A 15,483-nucleotide genomic window follows, 5' to 3' on the forward strand; every position below is an offset into this window, starting at 1 on the left:
GATGATTCACTCCCCAAGTGACTTAAACAGCCAATGCTGCACCAATCTGAAGCCAGGAGCCAAGAGCTCTTCCAGATCTCCCATGTGGGTGAAGGTCCCAAAGCTTTGGGCTGTTCTCGACTGCTTTCCCAGGCCAGAGGCAGAGAGCTGGGTGGGAAGAAGGCCGCCGGGATTAGATCCTGGCGCGTGCAAGGTAAGGACTTTAGACTGTAGGCCACGGAGCCAGGCCCTAAAATGCATGTGTGTGTGTGTGTGTTTTAATTTAATTTTGGAGCCAACACTGCCAGTTAAGCTGCTGTGTGCAGTGCCAGCATCTCATATGGGTGGCTGGCTGATGTACTGGCTGCTCAACTTCCAAATCGGTTCTAAGTGCCTGAGAAAGCAGTGGAACATGGCCCGAGTATTTTGGCCTCAGCCACCCAACTCCCACACATCCACACATGCACAACCTCCCCTGATATCAACATTCAACATCAGAAGGGTACGTTTATTGTTAACTCAGGAACCTACATTAACATAACATTATCATCACATATTACATTATCAGTAGGATCTACTCTTGTTACTGTATACTGTTTGAGTTTCAACATGTGTATGACACACAACTGCCACTGTAGTAGTTTACAGCAGTCTCACTGTCTTAATTTCTGTATTTTAACTGTTCATCTCTTCCATCTCCCCTACTAACTCCTGGGATCTACTAACTTTTTGTCAAACTACATAGTTCCACTTTTTCCAAAATATTGGTATCACCCAATATAGAGATTTTTCAGACTTCTTCCACTTACTTAACTGAAATTATGTTTCCCTTCATGTATTTTCCATGGTTTCGCAACTCTTTTGGGTACTGAATATTATATGACAGTTGGGGCAAGCACAATGGCTCTGCTGGATAATCCTCTGCCTGTAAGTGCCAATATCCAATATGAGCGCCAGTATGTGACCAGTGGCTCCATTCACATCTACCTCTCTGCTTGTAGCTTGAGAAAGCAGAGGACGACAGCCCAAAGCCTTGGGACTCTGCACCCGAAAGGGAGACCCAGAAGAAGCTCCTGACTCCTGGCTTTGGACCACCTCAGGTCCTGTTGTTGCAGTTATTTGAGGATTGAACCAGCATATCCAGTAGTAACAAATCAAGTTTCAATTGCTTCATGTCCTCACTAACATGTGGTATTGTCAAGTAAAGATTTTCACCAGTTGAACAGGCATGTAGTGGTATCTTGTTTCAATTTACAATGCCCTAATGACATGCAATGATAAGCATCTATATACTTATGTATTTGCCACCTGTACAACTTCTTTAGTAAGGAACTGGTTCAAATTTTGTCTAGTTTTAGTTAAGGTTGTTTTTTAGTTTTAAGATTTATTTGTATATTTTGAATAAGGCTGCTTTATGGAATACATGTTTTCAAAATATTTTCTCCCAGGCTATAGTTTCTCTTCTCATTTTCAACATACCACTGTTAAAAGACAGCTTGAACACAAATATTAACTAAATCACACTACATTCTATACAAAGTATGCTTCACTTGCTTAGAGGATAGTATCTGAAGTCACAAGTTCCAGTGCATTAGAAAACTAGTGCTCAAATTCTTTATCACTTACTGTGTTGTTCTGGACAACTCAGAAAAATCCTATTTTAGTTTCCTCATCAATGAAACCTGCCTCCACACAGCTGTGAAAATTAAGATAACATTTTGCAAGTGAAAAAACTACATTCAGTATTAAATACTAATAAACGCCTAATGGATGGAAATATTTAATAATGTGTTCATTTCTGGCATATGCAACAAAGATTCAGAAACATTAGTATAATAATCACCATTTTTTAATCCTCATATCAAACCCATGATATATTAACATCCCTGCTTTAAAGACAGATATAAACTAACTCAGGAAAGTAAAAGGGCTTCCCTAGGATGTGTGTCTAGGTAGGAGGCAGGGTCATTACCTGCAAAGATACAACTTTGACATGAGGATTACCTTAAGCTAAAGACGCTTGAAACACAGCAGCTATAAGAGCACTTTATCTTCCCCTTTTCTTCTAAGAACAGGAAGTCCCACACAAAAGACACCATCTCCACACTAGGAAAAACCATCCTTTGATGGGGAGTCACATTTGAGAAAATTCTGTACAAACTAACTTGTTCAAATAATTTTTTAATTTTTATTTTAGATGATGTTTACATGGTTGATCAGGGTGGGAAGGATTGAGGATTAGAGAAAAGTGAGTGTCATCACTGTTTCCAAATTTTCTATTTCTTCTTCCTGTATCTGGGAGGAGGGGAGATAAGAGAAGAAGCCAGACCCTGCCTCCCAACCGCTCCAGGACCCAGGGAAGGGGAAACGTCACCCAATATCGACCCAGGGTCCCAATGTGGCACACACTCCAAGGGTTCTGTCCAGGTAGTTCAGGTAGTTCTGAAATGTCAATCTCGCCAATCCAAGGATGAAGAAACCCTTTCAATGTCCATTGTCTGACATAGTCAACCTTCCGCCCAGATATTTGTTGTCATCCTTTGGGTGTGGTAGTTAACCAATCTGTTCTGTTCTTTCTCTGCTATGGTACCAGATGTCCTCCAAAGGTCCCAATGGCTCCCATATCCTCCATGTGGATCTTAGCCTACTGTCCATTGCTCCATATTTTCCACTGAGAAAGATCTGTTCTCACAGGCAGGCCCAAAGACCCGGAACTTGGGCCCAACCAGATCCTACAACTGGCCCCTGGGGCTCATGAACTCGGCAACCACCATGTAGGCAAACCCAAGGACCCAGGCACCACCAGACCACCCCCTAACATTCCTGGAGGCTCACAGACCCAGCACCCACTGAGCAGGCAGGCCCAAGGGCCCAGGCCCCACTGGACCCCCACCCCGGGGGCTCATGAACCAGATACCCACTGCTCAGGCGGGCCCAGAGACCACATCCCCTTAACTTCCCCAACCAGGCCTGCTCCCAGCCACAGCTTTTGCATGTGCCAACAGAGACTGCAGTTCCACAAGCATAGTCCATATACCCTCCCAGATTCTGTCCCCAGACCTGATTCTCTCACATGCCTAACATCACCCGCCCTTTGTTCTGACTCTCACTGGTGGGTCCTATGATCTATCCCTGCCAGGTATGCCCCCAGCCCTAGCATTAGTATGCACCAGCTAGTGGTGTTCAATGATGGTCAATGCTAACTAGCCCAGCTCACATTTCCCACGTGTCCGACCCTTAAAGGTCCTCCCATTCCCCCTTCCAAACTGGTCAGTCTCAGTCCCCTCCCTTACCCAAAAGTACAGTGGCCTTGTCTATGAAGTCCCTTAGTAGTGGTTCCTCACCTGGACTTGAGCCCTCAAGTCCCTGCTCGCCCTCCACCTGTGCCATACCCCGGGCCCCTTGAAAGCCCACACCCCCAGCTCCCCAGAGTGCACTGCCAGGTAGCCCAAGGGCTTGTGGCAGCAACCAGATAGGCAGACAGAGGTCCCTGGCCAGGCCCAATATGGGACCACCCTCAGCAGCCACCTGACAAACTAAAATAATTCTTTAGTCTCTACATACTATAAACCTACTTTCTCACAACTGCCTCTTTGTTCCACCTAACACAAAAGCAAGTAGGTTTTGCCATTTACTTTCATTATTCATTTCTTTCTGACTGCTTTATTACCACATAAAACTTCCACCAGGGATAGGCATTTGGCGCAGCAAAACACCCGTATCCTTACATGGTACCAGAATTTGAGTCCAGACTTCAGATCCTAGGTATAGCTTCTTACTAAATCAGATGCAAAAGTAGCAGGTGACAGTTCAAAAAGTTTGGTCCTTGCCATCTACATGGGAGATAGGACTGGATTCCTGGCTCTCAGCTTTGACCTAGGCCAGCACCAGCCACTGCTGGCAGTCGACCCACAAAGAGGAGTGCATGAGCAAGTTTTCTCTATGTGCTTTTCCAAAAGTAAAGTAAAAACAAAAAATAAACAAAAAAATTACTATGTATTTCTCATCTTACATCAATTGAATTTCCTGGCCCAAACAGTAATTTAAGAGGATAGTGTTGCTTCCCCTACAACTTTTTTTGTTCTCTCTAAATTTCCATCAGTTTAGTTGTTTTTCCTTGCTCTTCATATTTTAACTTCTTTTTTTTTTTTTAGGTCCTTTTTTACTTTTTCTATGTTTTTTCATACTATCCTGAATCTTTTACATACACATTATTTTTAAGAAACAAAGAAGTGCTAAAAAAAAAAAAAAAAGCACAGGGCTCTCTTAGGAATCTATTGTCTCTTCCTGAAGGTAAAGAAATAAACAATGGCAGGTATCAGCTTCTGTACTGGAATCTTCCTAAATATTGACAAACTTTAACTTCCTGTGGAAAAAACCAAAAGGTGAAAATACTAATACCAGATAATTTGTCTTATATAAAAGATTAATTTTTTTTTTTTTTTAGGTTTTCCTGGAAAGCAGAGTTACGGAGAAAGGGGGAGACAGAGATCTTTCATCCATTGGTTTACTCCCTACATGGCTACAAGGGCCAAGGCTGGGTGAGGCTTAAGACAGAAGCCCAGAGCTTCATTTTGGTCTTCCATATGGGTTGGCAGAAGCCCAAGCCATCAGAGGAAACCGGATTGGAAGTGAACAGCTAGGACTCAAACCAGTACCAATATGGGATAGCCACATCACAATGTTAGCCCCAAAAAGATGAGTTTATACTGGTCAACCCGAATGCCCTAGAAGAGTAGTCTAATCTATTTTAAACCAATCTGGATGTCTTTAAGATATAGCCTTTTATAACCCAATAGCAAGGAAAAACTGCTAATTAAATTATCATAGCACTCTTAGTTGGAATTTGTTAGGTTTTGAAGGAGTTCTTTTGGTCATAATTAAACAAAAACTTATTATACACATTATAATCATACTTACATAAAAAAACTTGAATACTTTTATTTAAGTATGACTCTTCTGAATAATTTTTTGCCCTAAGGTTACCCAAATGCCAGTGCATTTATGATACTGAAACACTTGGGGTCAGCACTGTGGCATTAATGAGTTAAGTCACCTCCTGCAATGTCAGACGGGTGCCAGTTCAAGTCCCACCTGCTCTACTTCCAATCCAGCTCCCTGCTGATGTGTCTGGGAAAGCAGCCAAAGATCTTGGATCTCTGCACCCACATGGGAGACCTGGATGAAGTTCTAGGTCTAGCTTTGAACTGGCGCAGCTCCAGCTGTTAAGAGCCATTTGGGGAATGAATCCAGGCTGGAAGTTCTGTGTGTGTTTAACTCTCTATATAACTTTGCCTTTCAAATAAAGACAACAAATATTTAAAAGAAAACAGACAAAACAAAAGCTTTTGTAATAAGAGCCTGGGACTGTGGTGTAACAAGTAAAACTTCCTGCAATGCCAGCCTCCCATACCAGAACTGGTCCATGTCCTCATTGCTCCATTTCCTATTCAGATCTCTGCTAATGTCCTGGAAAAAGCAGCAAAACGGGGCCCAAGTGTTTGAGAGCCTGCACCCACACAGTAGAGAACAGGATAAAATACCTGGTTCCTGGCTTTGGCCTAGCGTAGGGCTGGCTGTAGCTGCTATCTGGAGAGTGCTCTCCTTCTCTCTGTAACTGTGCCTTTCAGATAAACAAGTAAGTATTTTTTTTTTTTAAAGAAAGAAAACAATTTAGTAATGTGGCCTATCTTAGGAGTGATCGACCATTGTCTAAAAGATCTGAATTTGAAGTCACTGACTCCAATTGTGCAAATTATAACACTCATACTTTCCTGATCTCCTCACAGATGATAAAAGAAGACTTTCAGACAATAATCACAACTCACATTCTTTTTCAAAAGGTTCTTAAAAACCTAATTGATTGAAATATCAAAGGGTTATAACTACATGACCACAAATTCACTACGCATGAGCAATGGCAGATAACCATTACCTCTAATTATATGATTAAATACAATTCTATCATACCACACCACCACCCCTCACCAAGAAAAAAAAAAAAAAAAAGCCCAATTCTCCATTTCTAAAGATGTTAAGAAAGGAGGAGTGGGGGCCCGGCATGGTGGCGCAAGTGGTTAAAGGTCCTTGCCTTGCACGCCCCGGGATCCCATATGGGCACCGGTTCTAATCCCGGCTGCCCCACTTCCCTTCCAGCTCCCTGCCTGTGGCCCGGGAAAGCAGTCGAGGACGGCCCTAAAGCTTTGGGAACCTGCACCCACGTGGGAGACCCGGAAGAGGCTCCTGGCTTCGGATCGGTATACTATCGGCCCGTTGCGCTCACTTGGGGAGTGAATCATCGGACGGAAGATCTTCCTCTCTCTCTCCTCTCTGTATATCCGCCTTTCCAATAAAAACAATAATAAAAAATAAATCTTTAAAAAAAAAAAAAACTTTGTAATTGTACAAAAAAAAAAAAAAAGAAAAAAGAAAGGAGGAGTGGGAACAGTCCTAGCCAGTGAAGTAAGTTTCTTGCATACCCTTTGAGGCAGAGGTAACCAGTCAGAGAGATAAGTCTTCTTCCCATCAAGTTACCTTAACATTTGGGGAAAAAGAAAATAAAGGAGAGCTGTTCTCAGAGAAGAACATTGTAAAATATGAGTGCTAGCAGGAGACCAATACTGGGGTGAAGTGAAAAGCCTTCCTTGTTCTGCACACTTCTACAGAGGTCTGAAAGATTTTTTTAAAGATGCTTCTCACCTGTGACTAGAATGACACGAAGGAAGAAAAATACTAGACATACTCTAAACTTCCTTACAATAACAAATCCTGTAATTTCATTGTCCTATATTAGTTATTTGATATAATAAGTGTTACATTAAAAATATGTCTCAACTCTGGGTTGATATGAGGTGGCAGTTCTTCATCCCTGGGTGCTGGAACATGTTGAAAGCTTTGAGTGGTTTCCCCTTTGTCTCTCCCCTTATCCCAGGAACAGGAAGAATAGCAAATTTGGAAGTAATGAATTAACCCAATTTTCCCTAAACCTCGATCCTTCCTACCCTGATCAACCATGTAATCATTATTTTATTAATTAATTAATTTAAATTTTGCTCTAATTGTTGCTTCAAAATAACATAGTTACTTTTCAGAATCTATTTCTAAAGAACTCTTGGGGCCAGAGTAGTGGCATGGCAAGTTAGGCTGCTATCTACAATGCTGTCATTCATTCAGGTGCTGGTTTGTGTCCCAGCTGCTCTAATTTCACTCTAGCTCCCTGCTAATGGCCTGGGAAAGGAGAGGAGGATGACCCAAGTGCTTGGGTCCCTACACCCATATGGGAGACCCAGAAAAGTTTCTGGTTTTGCCTGGCAAATGTAGCCATTTGGGGAATGACTCTTGGTGTCTCTGCCCACCTTTCAAACAAATGAATCTTTGGGGGGGCAGGGGGCGGGGCCCTAAAACACCATAACTGAAATAAACATTGATAAGTGTGTGATAACATTCCTTAGACACATTTCAAGGACATAATGTGTTTAAAAAGTCTAATCTGGTGCTGGCAGCATGGTGCACATTAAGTTGCCACCAGCGGTGGTCTGGCATCCCACACAAGCATCAGTTTGATTCTTTGCCTGCTTCACTTCCCATCCAGCTCCTGGCTTCAGCATGGCCCAGCCCTGGCTATTCCAGATGTAAGATCTCTCCCTCTCTTCATTTCTCCCTCTCTCTCTCTTTCAAAAACTAAATCCCTACAACTTTTAAAAGTTAAAGAATGAAATAACAAACATAAATGGAATAACAAATTTCAAATATTAGTTTGAAAACATAAATTCTATCGATGAAATGTTTTCCAAATATCAGTCATGAGTGAATCATCAATTGAAGATCCTCTCTGTCTCTCCTCTCTGTATCTGACTTTGCAATAAAAATAAATCTTTAAGAAAAAACAAAGCTATTGCTTCTCGGCCTTTTGGCTAAGATAAAGTGTAGAAAAAACAAAGCTAGGGATAGGCATGTAGCCTAATCAACAAGACACCGCTTGGGATGCCCATATCAGTGCGTCTGGTTCTACTGGCTCTTCTGCTTCCTGCTACCAAGCACTCTGGGAACCAAGAACTTGGACCTGCCACTCTACGGGAGATCCACACTTAGTTATGGGATTTGGTCTGGCCCAGATCTGACTGTTGTGGGACATTTGGAAAAGAACTAGCTCATTCATTCTCTTTCAAATACAATGAACTATTTTTTTTTTAAGGTCTGGCCTGGGCCAGTGCTGTGGCATAGTACATTAAGCCGCTGCCTATGCTGCCAGCATCCCATTTGGGCACTGGTTTGAGTCTCAACTGCTCCTCTTCCAATCCAACTCCCTGCTAATTCACCGGGGAAAACAGCAAAGACAGCCTCACAGCTTTAGCCCTTGCACCCATATGAGAGACCCAGAAAAAGCTCCAGGTTTCTGCCTTCATATCAGTTCAGTTCTGGCCACTGAGGCTAACTGGGAAATGAACCAGCAAATAAATGCAAGATCTCTGTGTTTTTTCTTCTTTCTCTGTAAATACGCCTTTCAAATAATTTTGGGGGGAAATAAAACAAAAAATTCTAGCCATGTAGAAAAATGTTTACAAATTAGACATTAAAATTTAAAATCTCTGTGACAAATGACACCAAGAAGAGTGAAAAATTACCAAAAAAAAAAAAAAAGTGTTATACACAACCAACAAAGGATTCAGAGTGTAGAGAGGTTCCCATAAACCAGTAAGAATAAAAAAGCCTCAGAGAACAAGAAATCTAAAAGGCCCATAAACATATGAAAAGTAACTCAGTCTCATTAAATATCATGAAAGATATTCACATCCAATGGGGCACATACTAGGAAAAAGCAGGCAGCAAATTCTAAGATTCTACCAGGATGGTTTAAATTTGGCATGTTAGCTTGTCATTCTTGATCAAATTGTGACAAGATATCCAATGCTAATAAGCTGTAAAACAGCTATAGAGTTTTAAGTGGCATAAATGTTATTTATGCCAATCAGAAATAAATATATGCTTTGTAAGTAAAAAATAAGACATTCAGCTCCAGTACACTGTTTCACTTATTTTTAAATTTTATTTATTTATTTGACAGGCAGGAAGAGTTCCCCTTTGTTGTTTTACTATCCAGATGCCTGCAATGATTGGGGTCAAGCCAGGAGCTCCAGACCAGCTCTCCCAAGCACAGTTCCTCTTGGGTGTGCAGTGGCAGGAAGCTGGAGACCAGAGGCAGAACTGGGAATTGAGCCTAGATACTGCAACATGAGGTGCTAGCATCTTTATCACTAAGTTAAACATTCACCCTGTCCAATGTATTTCTTTGACACTGAGATTCAAAAGACACATACCAAAAAAAAAAAAAAAAAGACCTTAACTTTGCTTACACTTTTGAGGTTGCAATATAACAAGAAAAGAGAAGAGAGGGGGAAGGAAGGTTGATGTAAATACCTTCACTTTAATAAAGAAAACATTCAAATTACTACTTCAGCACTAGTTTATAGAAATACTCATTACCTGTTAAGATGGTAAATTAGAAAAATTCACAGCTGGGCATGGGCCTGACCAGGCTTTCACAGGTTTCCTAGACAAGTCCCCAGCACCCCTCAGTACACACAAGAGCCAGGTCTGGGGATGGTCCTAGAAGGGGTTCTTAGGGATCGCCATGATTAGGCTACAGCACACACTAATACACATGAGGGCCAGGATGTCAAAAAGCCAGGCCACCATGGCCATCTGTGCACATGACAGCCAAGTCTGGGAACAAGATTGGTAGGGGTCTCCTTAACGATGCTGATCCACACACCCATACCTGTGAGAACCAGACTAGAGGCAGGCTGAACCAGGCAGCTGCACCCACAGGGAAGTGGGAGATGGGCCAGGCAGGGCCGGGCCACTGCATTTGCCAGCCCAATATATAGAAGAGATGCATTTAAGGACCTGTTCAATAGGGATTCAGTGTTTGGTTTTGGTTTTTTAAGTACCTAAGCCCAAGAACATACCAAGATAGACAACGACAACCAACAGGCATTAGAAGTAATTTCTCAACACTGACACAATGAATCAACAACATCTTACAGCAGTGGAGACCACCCAAGTAAACATCCTCAATACATTCTTCCCCGAGTGCGCTCCCTGGGATGACATCGGGGAACCATTTTGTCCCCTGGCACTGAGGTGGTCTGGGGCCAGCATGGTGATGAAGCAGCTTAAACCTACTCCTGCAGCACCAGCATCCCAAATGGATGACAGTTCAAGTCCCAGCTGTTCTATCTCCAGTAAAACTCCCTGCTGCCTACTAACAGGCTGGGAAAGGTCCTTGCACCTATAGAAAGCACTTGGCTCCTAGCTTCACATCAACCCAACTCTGCTCAATTAGGGAGTGAACTAGCAGATGGACAACCCTCTGTCTCACCTCTGTAAAAATCTGCCTTTCAAAATAGAAATAAATCTTTTCAAAAAGCTACCTCAAAACAATTTTTAAATACTCAGGAAAGTATATATGCAGGAAGACCAAAATAAATACATTATCATATTTATTTTATTCATATGTCATTTGGAGAGTGAACCAGTACATGGAAGATCTTTGCCCCTTCTCTTTGTAACTCTGCCTTTCAAACAAATAAATAACTTTTTAAAAATAAATAAAGGCATATAAAGCAACTACTCTGGTTTTAACATTTTCTTCTGATAACTTTGATCTGAAACATCCATTAAAAACTACTTCTGGGGCCCGGCACAGTAGCCTAGTGGCTAAAGTCCTCACCTTGAATGTGCCAGGATCCTATATGTGCACCAGTTCATACCCCAGCTGCCCCACTTTCCATTCAGCTCCCTGCTTGTGGCCTGGGAAAGCAGCAGAGGATGGCCCAAAGCCTTGGGACCCTGCACACATGTGGGAGACCCAAAAGAGGCTCCGGGCTCCTGGCTTCAGACTGGCTTAGCTCTGGTGCTGTGGCCACTTGGGGAGTGAATCAGCAGATGAAAGATCTTTGTCTCTCCTTCACCCTGTAAACTTGCTGTTTCAATTAAAAAAAAAAAAATCTTTTTAAAAAATATATAAAAAATAAATAAACTAAAAGACAAAAACCAAGTTTTAGCAGACAGATCTAACAGAACTTGGTGTTTAATTGGATTTTTAGATAAGAACACATGAAGTGCTAAAAATAACCTAAAGCTCCTGACCATTCAAATGGCAATTATTGAAAGGGAACACAGCAGAATCCACTGGGGGCTGACACCAGGAGTTGGAATGCTTTGGACTTCAGGTATCTGTGAGATACCCAGTGGAGATTTGTAGCAGACAACTGGATATGTGGCTCTCCAGACCAAAAGGCAGAGGCGGGCAGACTTAGAGACATACACTGCATGTAGATGGTAACCCAAGCCATGCAAGATGGGATCTCACAAAAGAGAAGGCAAAGGCTCCACACCCAAGAGGAAAAGCAACTGAAGGAATTCGAGCAGCACACGTAAAGAAAGTAAAAAAATGAAGAGCTTGGTGAGAGGCAGGCACTGGGCCCAGAGGTAAAGATGCCAGCATTCCAAATCAGAGTGTCTGGTTTGTAATTGACAGGTGCAGTTCTGATGCCCAACTTCTGCTTAATGTGGACTCTGGCAGGCAGCAGTGATGGCTGAAGATGGCTGATGTCCTGTCACCATGAGAAGACCTGCTTAGAGCAATCAGCACATAGGAGCATAAGCATGTACTTTCTCTCAAATTAAATTAGGAAAAAAACTGGTTATGGTGATCTAAAACCCAAACATTTTTTAAAGGAAAAATGGGGGTCTGGTATCCCAGTTGGAGCCCCAGCCACTTCACCTCCAAACCAGCTCCCTGTTATGTGACTAGGAAGTCAGCACAAGATGGTCCAACTACTGAGGTCCCTGCCAGCCACCATGTAAGACCAAGCCAACTTCCTGGCCCCGGGCTTCAACCTGCCCCAGCCACAGGGGGAGCGAACCAGCAGAAAAGAGGGAAAAAAAGGAATTCTAGTCAAACATATGAAATGCTTCTGAGAGGTCAAATAAGTGTCCAATGACTTGAGTGACCCTGAATATCCAAATACCATGCCAAGAACTGTTAATTGGCAGGGAGGGGCAACAGTGGCAAAGACTATTAAGCAGATAAGAAAAGGGCATAGGGCCCAGCACAGTAGCCTAGCAGCTAAAGTCCTCATCTTGCACACATGAGGATCCCGTATATGCACCAGTTCTAATCCCAGCCAACCTGCTTCCCATCCAGTTCCCTGTTTGTGGCCTGGGAAAGCAGTCAAAGACAGCCCAAAGCCTTAGACCCCTGCACTTGCATGAGACCCGAAAGAAGCTCCTGGCTCCTGGCTTCAGATCGGCTCAGGTCCAGCCATTGCAGCCACTTGGGGAGTGAATCAGCAGATGAAGATTTTCCTCTCTGAATCTTTTCCTCCCTCTATATATATGTATGACTTTCCAATAAAAATAAATAAATCTTTTTTAAAAACATCAAAGAACTAAAAGAGTCTGAACTGAAAGAACTTAGAGCCCAATAAAATAAGAGGTAGGGGAATGGGCAAAAGATATACACCAAAATACAACAGTGATAGGAGATTAAAAAAAATCTATCAGGAGAAAAAATGTGAAAACATAAATGACATCAATCTCTTCAACAGCAACACATGAGGACAAAATTCTAAAATAGGTCCCGCTGTGATGGCCTAGTGGCTAAAGTCCTCGCCTTCCATGCTCCAGATGCCTGATACAGGCACCATTTCATGTCCCAACTGCTCCACTTCCCTTCCAGCTCCCTACTTGTGGCCTGGGAAAGCAGTCTCAGGGCCTTGGGACCCTGTACCTGCATGGGAGACCAACAGGCGCCAAGCTCCGGGCTTGCGATCAGCTCAACTCTACCCACTGAGGCACTTGGGGAGTGAATGAACCAACAGATGCAAGATTCTCCTCTGTGAATATGCCTTTCCAATAAAAATAAGTAAGTCTATTTTTAAAATCTAAAATAATTCTAAGTCTTAAAAAGTATATAAGGAGCCAGTATTATAGCAGTGGATCAAGCTTTCTGTCGGAGACCAGGAAGGAGTTCCTGGCCCAGCCTGGCCCAGCCCTGGCCACTTTCACTAACTGGGGAAGGTGTAAGGAGAAGAAAATTATCTCCTCGTTGTCTTTCTCTCTCCCCCTTCCTTCCTCACTCATTCTCTCTGTCCTCAAATAAAGTTAATGAACCTTTTAAAACCATACAAAAATTGTATTTCTGAACTAAAATTCCACAAAGTATGACATTATAATAAAGATAAATTCTGATGGGCAAGGTCATTAAGAAATGCACTTTCCATGGATTCTTTCTCAGAAGACTGACAGTTGCACAGAGTTAAAGAAAAAAGGAAATTTCAGCAGGAAAAAAAAATTTAAGATACCTTTAATGTAGTTTGTGCATCAAAGTATGTAGAGAAAAAAATTATAACCCATTACTGAGATACTAAAAAAAAAAGCTAACTAGAGATAAAATACACAAACATTGCAAGACAATATTCTCAGCATGCTAATTTAATTTTTAACTTAGATTTTCAAATATATGCAAAGGTGATTCATAAATCCAATTAATTAATTAATGTTAGTTTTGAAGGAGGAAAGACACAGAAGAACACATTTGTATCAGTTCACTCATTGAAAAGTTCCAGTACTCACAAAAGTTTATTTTATTTCAGGTTAAATTCCAGATGATAAACTAAACAGAAATTTGTATAAATGAATAGTTTCAGGATAGGTAAGAGGTTTCCATATAGAGAGTAAAAATTCAGAAAGCAGGCAGGAGATTTCTGCGATGCTGGCCTGATCTTTCAACCTTGGTGACTGATCACATAAACTTCATTTGGGCCCAGCACAATGCCTTAGTATGTTAACCCTTTGCCTTTCGTTCCAGCATCCCATATGGGTGCTGGTTCTAGTTCTCGCTGTTCCTCTGAGAATCCAGCTCCTTATTTTTGGCCTGGGAAAGCAGCAGAGGACAGCTCATGTCCTTGAGCCCCTGCATCCATGTGAAACACCCAGAAGTTCATGACTCCACTTCTGACCCAACTCCCTGCTTATGGGCTGCATAAGCAGAGGAGGATGACTCAAACCTTTGGGCCCCAGCACCCATGTGGAAGACTGAAAGAAGCTGCAGGCTTCAGATCAGTTCAGTTCTGGCTGCTGCAGCCATTAGGAAATGAACCAGACAATGGAAGACCTCTCCCTCTCCTCTATAAAAATTTACCTTTCAAATAAAAATAAATAAATCTTTAAAAAAGAAAAAAAGAAGCAGTGTCATCTATAATCAGGAGCACACAGGTATATTTAGCAAATTTTTTTTAAGACCAACCTTTTTTATATTTTTAAAAATCTATTTTATTTTTATTGGGAAGGCAGATTTTACAGAGATCAGAGACATAGGAAGGAAAGATCTTTCATCTGCTGGTTCACTTCCCAAATAGCCACAGCAGCCAGACCTGAGCCAATCCAAAGCTGTGAGCCAGGAACAACTTCTCCATCTCCCATGTGAATGCAGGGGCTCAAGACTTGGGACACACACTGCTATTTTCTCAAGCCAGATATAGGAGTGTTTAAGAAAAAAAAATCAGAATTGAAGCAGAATCCAAACGCTAGCCTATTGGCTAAAGTCCTTGCCTTGCACATGCTGGGATCCCATACCAGCCACGATTCTAATCCCTGCGGCCCCACTTCCCATCCAGCTTACTGCTTGTGACCTGTGAAAGCAATGGAGGATGGCCCAAAGCCTTGGGACCCTGCACCCATGTCAAAGATCCCTGGCTCCTGGCTATGGATCAGCTCAGCGCCGGCTGTTGTGGCCATTTGGGGAGTGAATGAGTGGACAGAGATCTTGGTCTATATCTACTTCTCTCTATATATCAGACTTTCCAGTAAAAATAAATAAATAAATCTTAAAAAGAAAAAAAAAGGGAGGGGGAAGTAGAGCAGGACACAAAACTGCACCTATGTGGGATGCTGGTGCCACAGAGGATCAGCATGGTTCGTCACTGTAAGAGCCTCTGAACCATTTCTTAAAAGGCACACAATCGATTGTCACAGAATCACCCCAATTCAACGAACAACCAGTAGCTCAGCTTCAGCTGATTTAAGTGATAAACTACCTTCCCATATACGCAATTCAGTGGATAATTTTATGCCATTTTTTTCCTGCTAAAAACAGATATCCAGGGCCTGCACCACGGCTCAATTAGCTAATCCTTAATATGCAAGCAACAGCATCCCACATGGGCTCAAATTCATGTCCTGGCTGCTCTACTTCCCATCCAGCTCCCTGCTTGCGGCCTGGGAAAGCAGCAGAGGATGATCCAAAGCCTCGGGACCCTGCACCCGTGTGGGAGACCTGGAAGACGCTCTTGGTGTCATATCACCTAGGCTCTGGTTGCTGTGGCCATTTGAAGAATGAACTAGTGGAGGGAGATCTTTCTCTCTCTCCTTCTCTGTAAATCCTTTCAATTAAAAAAAGAAAGAAAGAAATCTAAAACAGAAAATTGTGAAGGATAT

At 42.3% G+C, this 15,483-nt stretch overlaps 1 protein-coding gene across 2 annotated transcripts in view; it reads right to left on the minus strand.

Moving 5' to 3' along the window:
* Positions 1–15,483, minus strand: part of SLK (STE20 like kinase) — a 58,189-nt gene that overhangs the window by 39,017 nt on the left and 3,689 nt on the right. The window lies entirely within an intron of this gene.

Source organism: Ochotona curzoniae, unplaced genomic scaffold, assembly GCF_017591425.1.
Source record: "Ochotona curzoniae isolate NIBS_2020 unplaced genomic scaffold, NIBS_Ocur_1.0 contig_66, whole genome shotgun sequence".
NCBI lineage: Eukaryota > Metazoa > Chordata > Mammalia > Lagomorpha > Ochotonidae > Ochotona > Ochotona curzoniae.